The sequence below is a fragment of the Poecile atricapillus genome, chromosome 3, assembly GCF_030490865.1.
Source record: "Poecile atricapillus isolate bPoeAtr1 chromosome 3, bPoeAtr1.hap1, whole genome shotgun sequence".
Lineage (NCBI taxonomy): Eukaryota > Metazoa > Chordata > Aves > Passeriformes > Paridae > Poecile > Poecile atricapillus.
The window spans coordinates 104672087-104687651 of NC_081251.1; positions in this window are offsets into that span (position 1 = coordinate 104672087).

The window sequence follows — 15565 nt, forward strand, 5'->3', positions numbered from 1 at the left end:
ACATTTCTTTCTTCTGATGGTACAAACAAGGCCTTGTGGCACACTTCATGTCTGATACACAAAATGGCCCCGAACTACGCAGTTCTTTTATCTTTATACCTATTTTTACCCAATTAACAATAGACACGTATATTATTTTTCTTAATGACCCAATGACCCATCACCTCTGTGATGCACTGCGGCATTTTCTATCCAATTACTAACTACTACCCAAAAACCTCCAGGAGAAGGACATGAAGAAGAAAGAAGAAAGACAAGGGACAACACCCTAAATCCTCCATCTTGTCTCCTGTTCTTTAAACTACTTTTTCACCCAGTGATTTAAGAAACTTTCTAATCTACACACCTACACTTTTAGCTTTTTCTATCTAACTTTAACATTTGTTTTCATGTATCACCATGAAAACATGCTCATGAATTTCATATAATATGAAATTCAGTGTTTTCTTGAATCTCAGAACTAAAAATTAAAAACAAGGGCACACAGTCTGTATTTCAGACTCCAACATTAATCACAAAGATTTTGATATGGTACAATTTATATTTCCTTTTAACTGCTTTTTAGTATAGTATAATCTGTCAATTTATGTATGCACCGTATAGTGTATATAAACAGTAGTGTAGCGAATATATGATATTGTACGCCTTAACTAAACACTGGGTGTTAAAATACCTCTACATAACAAAAATAAGTGGTGTAAAGCAATCATGTTAACACCCCTTCTCCACTGACTGAATTCTCCAAGTGATAAGATAACCATGACACAAACCAGAGCACTGGAGGACAATTAGAAAAAATACCATGTTAAATTTAAGGAGGACATTATAAATCCTTATCGGAGGATGCAGACCCACAGGATGGAGACACAAGAAGGAATAAAATATATTAACTTGACACACAGGATGTCATGCAGATAAACCAGAGTATGAAGAAACCAAACAGAAGAATTCCCATAACTTCAAACAGTTGGCAAGAATGTGTGAATAATGTATGGACATTATGAATACGCATGTATCTCAATAATGTCAGACTATAAAGATAACACTATTGGTGACTATTGGCGTGTTCTTTGGCTGCTTGCCAGCAGCACCCCAGCGCTGGACTTCTGTCTCTTATTTTATTTCCTATTAAACTTTTTAAAAATCCTGAAGAGTTACTCTGTTTCTCACAAAAGTTCTATTGAGAACGATAAGAAAATTCACAAAGTAAAAGGGACAGCACTGGGAATGTGGCTGACTGCCAGAGGCTCATCCACAAGATGGTGGCTCCTCCTTTTATACCCCTGGTGTTACATCAGCTTGATGCATATTCATTTTGATTTTACATGGTCTTGGTCCATGGCACTCTCCTCAGTGCTGACACAGTTTTGTCACTGTGGTCCTCAGGGCCATCATTGGATGAAGTTCTGCTCCTTTTAAGGTCATGTCCCAAAGGCTTGGCCAACAACAGTCTGTCCAATGTAATCCCACACCACAACACACAAAACTATCCCCGTGAAAACCAACCTTGCAACCAGGCCACCGCAACAACATCAACCACTCCACAACACATATCCCAACACTATCACAATATTTAATCAACAATATAATCAGTAATGTAATATCAATTCATATAATACCCAGCAAAAGTCAACTTCCATTAGCTTGTTTCTCACAGCACAGGTTTTACTACTCTTGATGGAAAAAGTGCAGAGAGCCCCAGGACAAAAGGGAGGGGTCAGCCATCATGACAGCCATTGGGAAGGAATCAATGTGGTGTTTGTAAAAAATAATATTAGAAATGGATTGTTAAGGGTATCAGGATGTCACCAAAGCTACGAGAAAAACAAAAACCCTCTGTTATAGATACATAGTATAATTTTGGCTTTTTGCAAGTATTAAGGTGAATGCTATATGTATAATGTTAAAATGGCTTTGCTGTGATAGTCGATAGAGTACGTTTGAACTGTCTGCTGAGTTAGGATAAAATTCAACGAACAGATGATGGGGACCCTGCTGATTATCAACACTCACTGTCTGTGGAAAGAAGGTACTAAGACCCAAATTAAAAGGTGATAAGAAGAGGATTGAAACCACAAGCCAAGAAACACACATGCTCTAAAAAACATGGACCCAAGGAGTGGCCATGCTAAAAAGTTCCTGGAAAATGTAAACTAGTTAATAGAAAAGTTTGAATATGCATAAAGTCTATGAATATGCATCAAGTTGATGCAATAGAAATGGTATATAAAGGGTGTTTCCAAAACCACCAGGTGTGCTCTTGACAGAGTGCCAAGCACCTGGCCATTTTAACCCTTGGCTCTATTGTCTTTGTCTCCTATTGCCTTTTTTTTATTAAACCTTTTAAAATTTACCAGAACAGTCAATGTCATTTTTAACACCCTCCAACAATATTTTTAGTGTTAGAGAATCGAGGCATTACTTTATTGTGGCCAGGATATTGTTCTAGCTAGGATGCACAACAGAAATCACTTCATCCACACATAGCCCCAGTGTGCAGAGAAAATCATTCCATGACACATGAATGTTACCAGATTTTTTACAAACTTTATACAGTCAAAACCCATAGAAATTCATTGGTTCAATGTTCATTGGTTCTAAGTTAAGTAGTTCTTAGTATTTGGTTTCCTATTGGTTACAGATCTCTTTGCCTCCGATGCTGATTAGGTCCTCATCTCCTTTTCCAGACCAGGTATCTCCAATGCTGCCAGGGCTGTTGTTTGGAGCTGATGGTCAGTTGATGGCCCTTGATGGCTGTTATTTTTTGTGTCTTCTTTGCTACTCACAAAGTTGAGATGTTAAACACATCGGGTCTCACCTGGTGGAACAATGCACTGGAAAGGAACTTCAGTTCCCTCACCCCCAGCGTGTAGGTTGGGCTTCATGATCTCAAAGTTTTTTTCCAGACTAGTTCATTCTGTGATTCTGGGAAAACTGACTAAAGTTATAAAAAAAATTTAAACTTGGTATATTTTCCAACACTGGGAATGAACTGTTAGTCCTCAGCCTGTTCATCTGCAGACCACAAAGTGGGGAAAAAGTGGGGTTTTGAATATTTTGAATGTCAGTCACAAACAGGAAAGGGAAAGTGGAGAAAATGGGTTTATATTTAGGTGTAACCCCCACACTGCGTTATCCCTACTGTGCCCCCAGTGAAGCAATTAAGTGAGCATAGTGCTTCTGAAGATAACAGAGTCTTTGCAAAAGACACTGGAAGTAGTACCACCAAGAACATTTTCAAATATACAGAAGATCAATCCTGACTACTACAATTGCTTTCTGTCTTCTGAGAATACTGCCCTGCTGTCAAGCCCTGTGGAGCTGGACGAAGCTTGGTGAATTCAGCAGCATCCAGTAGAAAATCATCTGTTTGTTTTGGGGGTTTTTCAGTTCCTTTTCATCTTCATTCTAGAAAGGAATGTACCTTTGTGCAGGAACAGGGAAGAGTGAGTGTTGAACCAAATCAACTTCCAATAAATTGGGCCAATCTCCAAATAGTCCAAACTTTTCATCTTTTACATTGCAGAGTGCTGATTTCTACAACCTGTCTTAAAATTAACACATTTTAATCCAGCTTTCTTATTGTTTTATTTATAGATTTTTGATTCTTTTGTCCCTTGAAGTTGTGACACACACAAGAAAGTGAAGCAGCAGGTGCTGGAGGTGCTGACTTAAATGATAGCCATGTTCATGACACACAAACTTTGAAGAATTCAAGATTTTAGACAAGCTAAGGTCTTAATTAAAAATAAGCCTTGCTAAAGCTAATTAAAAGAAATAGATGGGCCTTGCTAAAATTAAAGGTAGATAAAGAGGCCTTGCTAAAATTAGAGGTTAATCACTGGCTAATAACAAATTGTCAACTTTATGCTTGTTCAGCTGGGCTTATAATGAGAAACAAAGAACCTGGTAGGGAACTTCAAGAACATAAGACAATTGCAAATCAGAAATCCACTGAAGACATGAAACTCGGAGCCCAGCCAAGGGTCCATTTGTCACTTTGCATTGAAAAGGTAGAAAGGTCAGAACGAGGAAGAGCCATATCCCTTCCTCCCTTTTGTGACCCTGTTGAGGGTTAGGTGGGAATTTTTACCCATTATGTGCTGGGAAACCTAACTACCGGTACTTAAGGGTGCTCACAAAAGACAAAGAGTAGCCGGGCCCAGGGTGGCGGGGAAGGGGGCAGAAAAAGGAGGGTGGGGACAGTTTTTAGCTGGCTTTTTCCTCGGCTTCGGGAAAGAAGGACGTTCGTGCGCTGGGTCGCGGAGCTGCTTCTTCTCCTTCTCCCCTCTTGGTTGGTGGCCTCGCACTCCCTGTCCTGCCAGGCATCGCCGTGGAGCTGCTGATACACCTCATCCACCAGCCCAGGATCGCAGCTCGTCCCTGCTGTCCCAGCTGACTGTTTCCTCGGAGCCCTGCAGGAGCACCGGGACTGACTGCTCGAGGGGTTTGTGAAAACAAAGCCTCTCCTCCATCCCGTCTCAGCCGAGAAAGCTGTCCCGGGGTCCCTGGTTCTGTTTTCTTGTTATTGCTGTAGTTATTGTTTGTTTGTTTACCCGGTTATACTAGTAAAGAACTGTTATTCCTATCCCCAGATCTCTGCCTGAAAGCCCCTTGATTTCAAAATTATAATAATTCGGAGGGAGGGGGTCTACATTCTTTCATCCCAAGGGAGGCTCCTGCTCTCCCTAGCAGACACCTGTCTTCTAAAACCAAGACAGACCCCTACTCATAAAAAGAACACCGACCCATTTCAAGGAACAAACAAGCATGTTTAATTGCTTTTTCCTAATTAGCATAGGAAGAAGAGAGTGGGTGGCAACCGAGTTATGAATATGTATTTGCATTCAATTATTTTGTAAATAAAAAGCCTGTATTCGGGATCATGTGTATTAAGGGGTGACCCAACACATTGGCCCAGCACTGCTAATAAACATACACTCTGTAACCCTGAAACGGTTAAAGAGTCTTTGTCCATCTCAGCTGGATACTGATACTAGATCATATCCATATTCTGTTAAATCATTCAGAGATGGCTTAAAAGCAGTGCTGATCTGTGTGGTAGAAGAAGTGACCAACAAGCTGCACTCAAAGCACTCAGTGATTTCTGCTGAAGCTGTGAAAGCCCTGGAAGTGTTGAAAATTGTAAAAATTTATTTTTTTTTTTTTTTTTTTAAACTTTAGTCAGTTTTGTTTACTTATGCGCCAGGGGAAGAGAATTGAAGTTTCTTGTCAGGGGACTGGTCTACCAGGCAAGCTCTGATGAACTTAACATCTCAGCAGAATGGGAGTAGCACAGAAGATACACAAAAGATGACAACCATTCACAACCATGAACGAACATCAGCTCCAGACATCACCCCTTGCATAGTCAGAGACACCTGGTCTGGGAAAAGGGAGATAAGAACAAGAACCCTATTAACAGCTGAGACGAAAAAATCCTTATTCAACAGGAAACAAAACACTTAGAACGGCACAACTTGGGACCAATGAACATTGAACCAAAAAATTTCTACAGGTTTTGACTCTATAAAATATATCATATATATTTTATATATAATATATATAATGTATAATATATATATAATGAAATATAATACATTCCTGTATAATATATATAATGAAAAATCCAGTAAAAATTACGGGCATGGGATGATTTTCTCTGCACAACCCAAGCACTGTGTGGATTAAATGATTTCTGTTACACATCCTGGCCAGAACAACATCCTGGCCAGAGAAACATAATGCCTTAATTCCCTAACCCTAAAAATGTTGTTGAAGAGGTTTTTCTTCGTTTTGTTTTCCTGTCAGTTTTGGTTACAGAAATATCCATAGCTCACTTCAGTACGGCTGATCCCTGACATGGACTCTCCTCAGCTGCGTCTCTACCTCTCCCACACAAGAAAATGCTGAGAGCCTTGATAGCTCTTGTTGTCTGTGGAACGCTGCAGCTGACATCCACCAGAAGCTGTGGAGCTGCAGTCCTTACACACCAGTCCCCCAACAGGCTTCAATGTGCATCAGCATTTCCCAAAAGGTCCCAGGAGCCCTTGGCTCTGTGCTGCTTGTCTGAAGAGGAAGTCCTGGACTACAGCTTTGCTAGAATTCAGAGCCAAGGGGGTTTTGGAGCTTGTTTGGGCCCCATTTGACTTCCCAGGTGAATAGCTTTGCTGTTGGCATGAAGGGACACAGGCCCATCAGAGCTATGGCAGAACAGCCTCCTGGAAGGCTCTATATTATAGGCATTAGCTTCATTAGGATAGCAGGATCAGTTCTTTAGTGCATGCTTGCATGAAGATCATTTGGCACGTTCTTTTTGTATCTCCTGCAGGAAAGGAGCTCTTGATAATATCGTGCTACTTAAACCCACATTGGGATGTAGCTCTGTTGTCGTTCACAATGACACAGATTGCCTGCTTTATCCCTGCCTGCCCTGGTGACCCTGCGAGGGACTGTAGTGTATACCATGCACGTTTTGCCTCCAAGAAAAGCTTGGATTTGCTTCTTAGAGTGGAATAAATATGAGAGTAATGAAATGGACAATTAAACTGCTCACTGTGGAGGACATGCTCATGCTTTTGTATGTCAGCCCTGTACCTCATGCTCCCAAGGCTTGTTACTCAGCATGAAACATTTTAATAGAAAAAACTCAGATCTCATATTACTTCTGAATAAAATTGCATCAGATTATCGAGAATTCTGCTGGCAGGAACAAGGCAAAAGCCTTCCGACACTCACTTGCAGTTGTCCTGGATTTCTGCAGCCCTTTGTGAAAAGTTGCTATAGGCAGAGTGTTTAGAGTTGGTTTTATCAGGAAAATCAATCCACAAACACCAGAGTTTTATGTCCAAAAAGCAGACAGAGGAGTCCTTTTACTTTATTCAAATAAAGGGAGAGGCCAGGGGACATTCAGTATGGAAGTTGAGAAGAGAAAGAGCTGTGTGTTCCTACTAAATCTCAGAGAGCGCATCTGCTCTTTCAAAAGTAGCCCTAATTTATGTTTAATTCCTTCATTTGAAAAAGAGATCAAACTAACTGCAAAACTAAACTCCCTATTCCTGGAGATCTACTGTATTCAACTGCTCTTTAACACACCTTTGACATTCCCAATCGCTGAACATGCCCGTTTGAGATCCACAATGAAGACACAAAGTGTATTAAACCTTGCATTTAAAGATGCTGGCAGAATTAGTGGTGGATTTAGCCCCAGTTAAAGCAAGGCCATAAATCATCTTCTCTACTATATATTGAGATGATCATGTTTCCATTCCTTGTCTCTTGCTGCCATAGCAAGCTCCTCTGAGGAATCAATTAGCAGCTGCATTTGTAGCATTTTGGACAGCGCTGACATAGGAAGACACTGTTTGCACTCCCTGAAATGCTCAGCCCAAGGCCACTTTGACAGCACAGGCAGGGAGCCTCAGCACTCTGCTTCTGCCCCTCTGCCCACAAAGGCTACCCTTGCACTAAATCTGTGCCTCTAATATGTGTGTTGAGTTTTGAGCTAAGCTGAGAGCCCCAGGCCCTGCAGGGTTCAGCCTCAAAACCTTCCAAGAGCAAAACAAGGATTCTGTGAGCACAAAACACACTGATCCCCTGAAACAGCATTTGCCACCACTTTCCCTCAAGGGTCACAGATGCCCCTGAACTTCCAAGAGAGGAGCCAGCTAGGGTATTTTTAGCCCTTCCCTTTCCTGAAGGGGGCTTCTGAGATGCCCCAGTGAGAGCTCAGCCACGAGGCCCAGCACTGCCCCCGTCTCAGATGCTGCACACCACGGCAGCAGCCAGGAAAACCTGCCCAATACACCTGCCATGGGTGTTGGGCAGGAGGGACAAGCTCAGCAGGTCCTGAATTGGAGGAGCTACTCTACTGTCTATTCACAGGCATTCCCTGTACATTCTTCCTTGGAAGACCTCTTGGCTTAGAAGGGTTGGCCATACCTGTGATACGCTCTGTGACATCCAGCAGAGCTTGGCCACTCAGTTGACTCCATCGGTGGCCAAACTCTTTCATCAGTGATACTTTATCTACAAGAGAAACACACGTTTCTGCTCACTCTTCGGAGGTCATAGGAGAAAGGACAATGGGGTGGGAAAGGGCAGGGGCAAGCCCTTATTTTATAAAATAAAGTCAATTTCTGCTGATTTTTGAATGCATTTCTTCTTTCCTTCCAGCCTCCTAGGGAGGGTTTTTAATCCCCAAAAAAAAGCTCTCCTTGCACAACTGTAGATCCAAAGTTGTCTGCTCTACCAGGAGCTATGTTAAACATTTCACATCAGTGACCTCAGGAGTTCATTCACATGTACGCTGTGAAAAGGGTTTGCATCCCAGAGCATAAATGAATAACCCCATACTTGGAACACAGAAAGGCACTGAGTCAGGCAGTTCATGAGCTCACAGAGCAGCTGAGGTGGAGAAAGTGGAAACTGCCCTGGAAGACCTGCCTTTTTAACACTTCATTTCTCACGCATATTCCCCAGTGCGGCATTTTCAGAGCTGACATAAATCTGTGTGGCAAACGAATTTGCAGCAGCCCTTGCCTACGTAGCTATTTGCTACAGCCATCTTGCACCATGCAAAACAACATGTGGAACAAGGCATCATTGACACCTGGATGTCTACCTGTTTGTTATAAGGAAATGAACTTGGTGAATCAAAAGTTCTCCTTTGAAAAAAGAAGCCAAAGAAGAAAGGTGGGAAATGGGCAGCTAATGCCTATAATGCAGAGCCTCCCAGGAGGCTGTTCTGCCATAGCTCTGATGGGCCTGTGCCCCTCCATGCCAACAGCAAAGCTATTCACTTGGGAAGTCAAATGGGGCCCAAGCAAATTCCAAAACCCCCTTGGCTCTGAATTCTAGCAAAGCTGTAGTCCAGGACTTCCTCTTCAGACAAGCAGCACAGAGCCAAGGTCTCCTGGGACCTTTGGGAAATGCTGATGCACATTGAAGCCTGTTGGGGGACTGGTGTGTAAGGACTGCAGCTCCACAGCTTCTGGTGGATGTCAGCTGCAGCGTTCCACAGACAACAAGAGCTATCAAGGCTCTCAGCATTCTCTTGTGTGGGAGAGGCAGAGACATAGCTGAGGAGAGTCCATGTTAGGGGTCAGCCTTACCTAAATGAGAAATGGCTTCTTCCAGAGCTTTCACAGCTGCAGAATGAACCCCGGGATCCTTTGAGTTCAAGTTGTTTGTAATTCCTTCCACCAAATGGATGATCACTGGGCTCAAGGCATCTCCCAGGATGCCAATGATTTCTGCCAGCGCGTCCAGCGCCTTCTGCTTCACCCTCTTGGGGCTGTCAGATATTCTCAGGACAAAATAATCAAAAATCTGTGGAGAGAACAAACAAAATGACAGCTGGATTACAATGTCCTTGTTTGAAGAGGGGATGTGGACATGTGCACTCAGCAATGTAAAAGATGGATGTGATCCTTTTGGACAGGTCAGCACTCGCTTGCACAATTTCACTGTTTTCCTGGGGACCACTCACTGGAGTGGTTGCACAACCTCATGCTGGTTGAAAGATTTTCATCTATTTTGAAGCGGTTTGGGTGGGGACAGAATAATTCCTATGGTGTTTCCCTCCACCTGTAAATCATTAAATTAATTCCATTTATTAATTCAAAAAGATGACCTTTGCTTTAGAAGTATGGAACCAGATATTTACAGTGCTCATTTTTCTGTACACTTGCCTCAAGTACTGAGGGCAATTTTGATATTGCCAAACTATGGCTGGAGGAGATCTATGTTTTCTTTTCCCTGTCCCTATCTCTGTGTCTGGAGAAGTGCAGGGCTCTGATCAACTCTTCCAGGAACCACACCATTTGTCTAACTAACACGTAGGCTTCAGAAATTTAATGTGCTGTACGATTCTCATTACAGTAGGTTCAGTCCCTTGACAGCCACATTATCAGGCACCAATTTCTGGAGAAAGGGAAAAAAAACAACCCAGAGTTGTCCTTGTGCAAGACAAGGTGAAGTTTACAGAAGTATCCTTTAAAACCATCTGGGTTTAATCCAACCCAGCCTGATTCTACTCTTCCTCATGATAAACCATTTTTTATCAAGAGAATAACTGCCATGCTTTCAGTGCCGCTATTCCCTTCACTTAACCCAGCTGGCAGTAGGAGACAGCTGAAGCTACAGCAGCAGCAAACTCTGTCATCATCTGATGAACAGCATCAATAGGCACCTGCCCAACAAACACAGCTGGACTGAAAGAACTTGTTCTGAAGCCTGGACCTGAATGAAATTTGTCTGTGTAAGAGGGACCAGTCTGGCCCAAACTGCCAGGATGTAGTGCTAAGACACACGGAATGAACTTCACTGCTCCAGGCTTGGGAAAGGAGCTAAAGGAAAGGAACAATGAAGATACCCTACATACTTGGACAATGTTAGTGGAGATGAGCTGGGGGCGGGTTTTGCACAGCTCGAGAAGGAATGCCACTCCTTCCAGCCGTGTCTGAAACCCCTTGGCTTCCAGGAGATCGTAAAGCTTCTGGAGCGGCTCCGTTTCTTCCACAGCTGGAGGTAACGTGACCTGGGCTTTTGCACGGTGTAGGAGGCGTCCCTCAGAGGTAGACTTCACCCTGGGAAATAAAACCAAATTAGAACTTGGTGGTGGTAAGACCTTCAGTTAATGGAGAGCAAAACATCTCGAGGAGCATTCCTAATGATGTGATTTCCAGCTAGAAAATCATGAGGCTCTGAAAAACAACGTGGACCTCATGACAATCATTACAGGAGACAATCTGCGAGTAACATTCTTGACAGTGCTCACTCAGGAAAACCAAGGATGAGATATATCTGATCTACCTTCAGATGGCTTCCCAGGCACACAGGTCTCATTGCTTTGTGGGGAAAGGGACACTACTTCCAAGTTTAAATGCCTCTTCATACGGGACATGTGTGTCTTATAAGAAGGAAATTTATCACTCTGGAGAAGTGCCACTACACCAGGCATGACAATCTGTAACAGTAGCTCAGATGCATCTGAACAGATGAACAGGGGCTTATCTGAATGATCCGGGAAATCAGTAACAGAGATAAAACAGAAGGCAGACATCCCAGCACTATGCTAACTTTATGTTTGCTTCCCCAGAGACTAGATCCACAGCTTAACAAACCCACAGGGAACAATTCTCCTGCATCAACCTGTCTCTTCCATGAGCATTCCAAGATCTTAGCTATGCTACTGAGGTATGTGGTCACTCTTCTGCCACCACTGAGCATGACAGAGCTAAATAACTCTCCTCTGTTATCACAGGAGAACAGGTACAAGAAGCTCTGCCCCTGGCAGAAAGGACAGTAAGGACCAAATTGCTGTCTTAAATTTGGACTGCAGCACAGGGAGAAATAAACCAAACATGCTGTCCATCAAGCAAACAGTGTGAAGGACAGGAATATCATAACAAAACATCCACATTGAGACAGCTGTTGACCAATGTCGCTTAGGAATTGCCTTGATACTTACTACTCAAACTTGGTACTGTTTGAGAGTAAGAAAGCCATGAATCAGCCAGGCCAAACCACTTGCATGGGAGCTGCTTGTTTGGGGAATGGCATCTTGTTTCGTGACTGGGACTTCTCATCAAAGCACCAGTCTGAAAAAGACTCCTCTCTGATGAAAAAAAACAACCCTGATTGAATTTACTTGTCCCAAGTCAGGCAGCAGAGACACAGCCCTCTCCATGCCTCCACAACACTGCCCTTGCCAGTGCACTGCATCGTCTGAGCCACAACCAATGGGTGTCTTTTTGTTGCCCAATTCCTGTGGAAACCTCTCCAGAGAAGCTGTGTTCAGTGTAAGGCAGAAGTAGCCAATTTTTATCATAGAGCATTTGTAGGGAACGGAAACAATCTCTGGCACAGGTCATTTTTCACAGAAAGAGTTTCCTGAGGAAGGACATGTAAAGCTTGTCACGTGCTTTGTCCCATCTAACAAAAGTGCTCAGTACCGTTTACTAGAAGGCAATGTGGCCTGGGGCTTCTTTGAGGAATCGCTGCTCTTCTTGACAGATGGGCCTTCACCCTTCTGGTTTTCCATCTCCTACAAAGACATAAAGAAACCCCATGACTCTTCAGAAAATGCAATAGGAAACTTCCTGTTTAAAACAAAAATTAGAACCTCAGGATCACGGCTACCAAGGCTTAGGGAGACATTTCCTAGCTTACAGAAGGCAACAGACCAGAGACTCAGTGATGTCGACTCTTTGTTCTCAATAGCCCAAGGCAGGTTATGGGTGCTGCCATACTGAGCAGCACTCTAAAATCCCAATTTCATTAGGCTTGAGCAGAAATGGGAATAATGCAAACTGGTAGGCAATGAGTGTTCTTAAAGGAAGCAGCAGAAAAATTTGGACTCTCTGGGGGCTGGCCCATTGTGTTGGAAGTTGATTCAACACTCACTCTCCCTGTTCCTCCGCAACATCACGCTCTCTTCTATAATGTAGATAAGAAGAATAAAAAAACCCCACAAACAAACAGATGGTTTTCCACTGGACGCTGCTGAATTCACCAATCTTCCTCCAGCTCCACAGGGTTTGGCAGTAGGGCAGTATTCCCAGCAGACAGACAGTAATTGCAGTAATCAGGATTGACATGTACATCTTTTGCATATTTGGAAGTTTTCCTGGCACTACTACATCCAGCATATTTTGCAAAGACTGTCATCTTCAGAAGCACAATTCTCACTTCATTCCTTTACTGGGGGCACAGCAGGGAGAGCACGGGGACAGGTTACGCTTAAATGAAAACCCTTTTTCTCCTCTTCCCCTTTCCCCTTTGTGATATTCAAAATATTCAAAACCCCACTTTTTCCCTAAGAATATCTGACCCTTTGTAGTCTGCAGATGAACTAGCTGAGGATTAACAGCTCATTCCCAGGAGCAAAGAGATTCAGAAGAATGAGATAAAGACTGATTAGGTATGTTTGATCTCATATTAGCAGTGGCAATCCTTGCACAAAGGAGACATTTCTCCTGCCAAGCACTTACCTTCTTCTTAATTCTTGTCACAATATCTTCCAGGTCACGGGTAGAAACAGATTGCTCCAAAAGCCTTTTAAATTTTGGATGACTTAGCATCATCTTCACCATCTCCTGTCCATAGTGCCTAAGGAACAAAGGAAGGGAAAGAAAGAAAGAAAAGTGAACAAACATAGGAAGAGTGTTAACAGAAGAGGCTGATACCTTAAACCCATCAGGTGCAATCCTTGCAGAAGAAGGCATTACCTACTCAGCAAAGAGAGACATTTACCTCCACTTGTCGCTGCACAGTGCTGTCAGCTGAACACAAGAGGCAAGAGGAGAACGTGGGGCAACAGAAAATACCATTTCATTCTGAAACTGTGTGAGTGCTTCTGTGGGATCAATGGATCCCAGGGAACAAGGAAATCTGCTTGTTTTTTTGTTCAGGGAACAAACATCTGCTTGGTTGTCAGAGCGTATTAGAAGTGTCTTGCTACTATTGCACAATAATTTGCATTCCCTTGACAGGCAGGGAAGGCAGGACTAAACACCTCTTGCTTCCTATTGATTATTCTATACCATATGTATGGACAGGGGCAGCTAGTTGCTCCTGGGTTCTTGGCAGCTATTAATGGGAATTTAATCATCATTGCAAAAGAATTCAATTATCAAAGTAAGGGGATTTTGGTGGTTTGGGTTGATTTTGCCACTAGGAAACCACAGTGCTCTTCGAGAACAAATCTGGAGGTCATTTAGCCACAGATAACAGCATTATAGATTTCTTTAGAATAGGTTTAGAAAGACTGAATACATTGGCTAAAGACCCCTGAAGTATTTCTAGGAAAATCTCAAGTTAATGAGAAATGTATATTTGGGATCCTTCAGTGATGAAAAGTAGACAACGCTTTGGCTTTGTGTGGTGCACCTAAGGCCAAACAAAACGGTTAGTCTGGCTAATCTGAGCTCTTCTGATCTCCGTCAAGAATTCTTCAAGTCACAAAAAGTTGGCAATGCTCCTTCATGCTGAACAACCTCAGGTTACCCAGTACAATCATTTCCCCGGGGAACCCAGAGCACTGGTCACAACAGCAAGGCTGACAGAGCTCAAGAAGGGTTTGGACAATGCTCTTGGGCACATGGAGTGTCTCTTGGGGTGTCCTGCACATGGCCAGGAGCTGGACCTGATGACCCTGATGAGGCCCTTCCAACTCAGCCTATTCCGAGATTCTACGCCCCTTATCCACATGGAGAGGTAACATATTATTTCCTGTAGTTTCTACAATTTTGTGGGTTTCCCTTTTAAAGCTAGACACCAAACACATTTCTCCTGCCAGTCATCTAACTTCTCTTGCTTTCTTCTGATATCAGTCCAAGCCTTACTTACAAATTGAACTTGCACTAACACTTGGCCTTCTGGACTTTCCGGGTCCACGCTAGACGGAAGTTGGAAATGTCTTTTTAACCTCTCGAGCCAAGTACTAGGGGACTCATCTTTCTCTTGCTGGCTGACAAACGCTAGCTTAGCCTGGTTGGCTCTCGGTAACGCCTCCCTTATTCCTCTTATTATCAATGTCCTATTGTCATGGAGTTACTTTACCTTTAAGGAAAGTTGGAGTTGCTGGGGACTGCCTGGAGTCTTTATCCTGACCAATTATCGGTCATTGCTGAGAATTGACAGCAGTTTTAGCCATTGAAAAGTGGAATCAACTTGTGAACCCCACCTTAAAGTGTACTACCAGAAGTCTGTTGTTCTCTTTGTTGCTTGGCTGTGAAAGGTAGCAGACCTCCGGCTGGCCTCCGGTTCCCTGCCCAGGCCATGCGGCCGGGGGGGGGCCGGGCTGGGCCTGCCGTTCTCCCGGCCGGGAGATGGGGCCTGCGGGGGGGGCTTGTCCCGGGCCAGGTCGGGCCAATCTCTGGCTCGGCTGCAGGTTTTGCTGTAACTACATTCACTAGGAAACTGCTGAATGAACAAAGAAAGAGTCTCTGGGCCTGCTGCAAGCAGAGACGGTGACTACGCTCTTCAGAACAGCTATGAGGAACTTTTCATCACAGACAGCTCCAGCTCCTGTTCAGCAGAGATCACCGAACCATCTACAAAAGCTTGGGCAAGATTTTAACTCTTTCTTATCCAGATGAGACTTGCGGATTAATCTTTTTATCCAGAGAGAGAAAAAGAGAGTGATCAACATGAAAAGAGACTTTATAAACTACTAGTGGCAAGAAAGAAAAGAAACTTCAAGAAAGGTAGAGAATTAAGAAGATGCTTTAATTAAGCTGAAATATCTTTCTGTTAAAACTATGGGGATGGACAATGAAGTCCTGAAAAGAACTCCTTTAATTCATGATAGAGTATGGGGAGGAATAGAGTGTTCAAAGTGTAAATTTGAGTAAAAAGTGGAGTAATTGTGGTATAGTGAAGTGCTGGGAAATTTGAAGCCTTGAGAGGCAATGAGAAAACTCTTTTCTAGTGAAGCTCACAGAAACAGATGAAGAATACTTTTTGCCTTTGAATAACTTATCCTTAAAAGTGCTATCCTCAAACTCACGACCTATAACACATTTCAGAGTGATGTGGAATAGGAAGGGTGGGCTCTGAT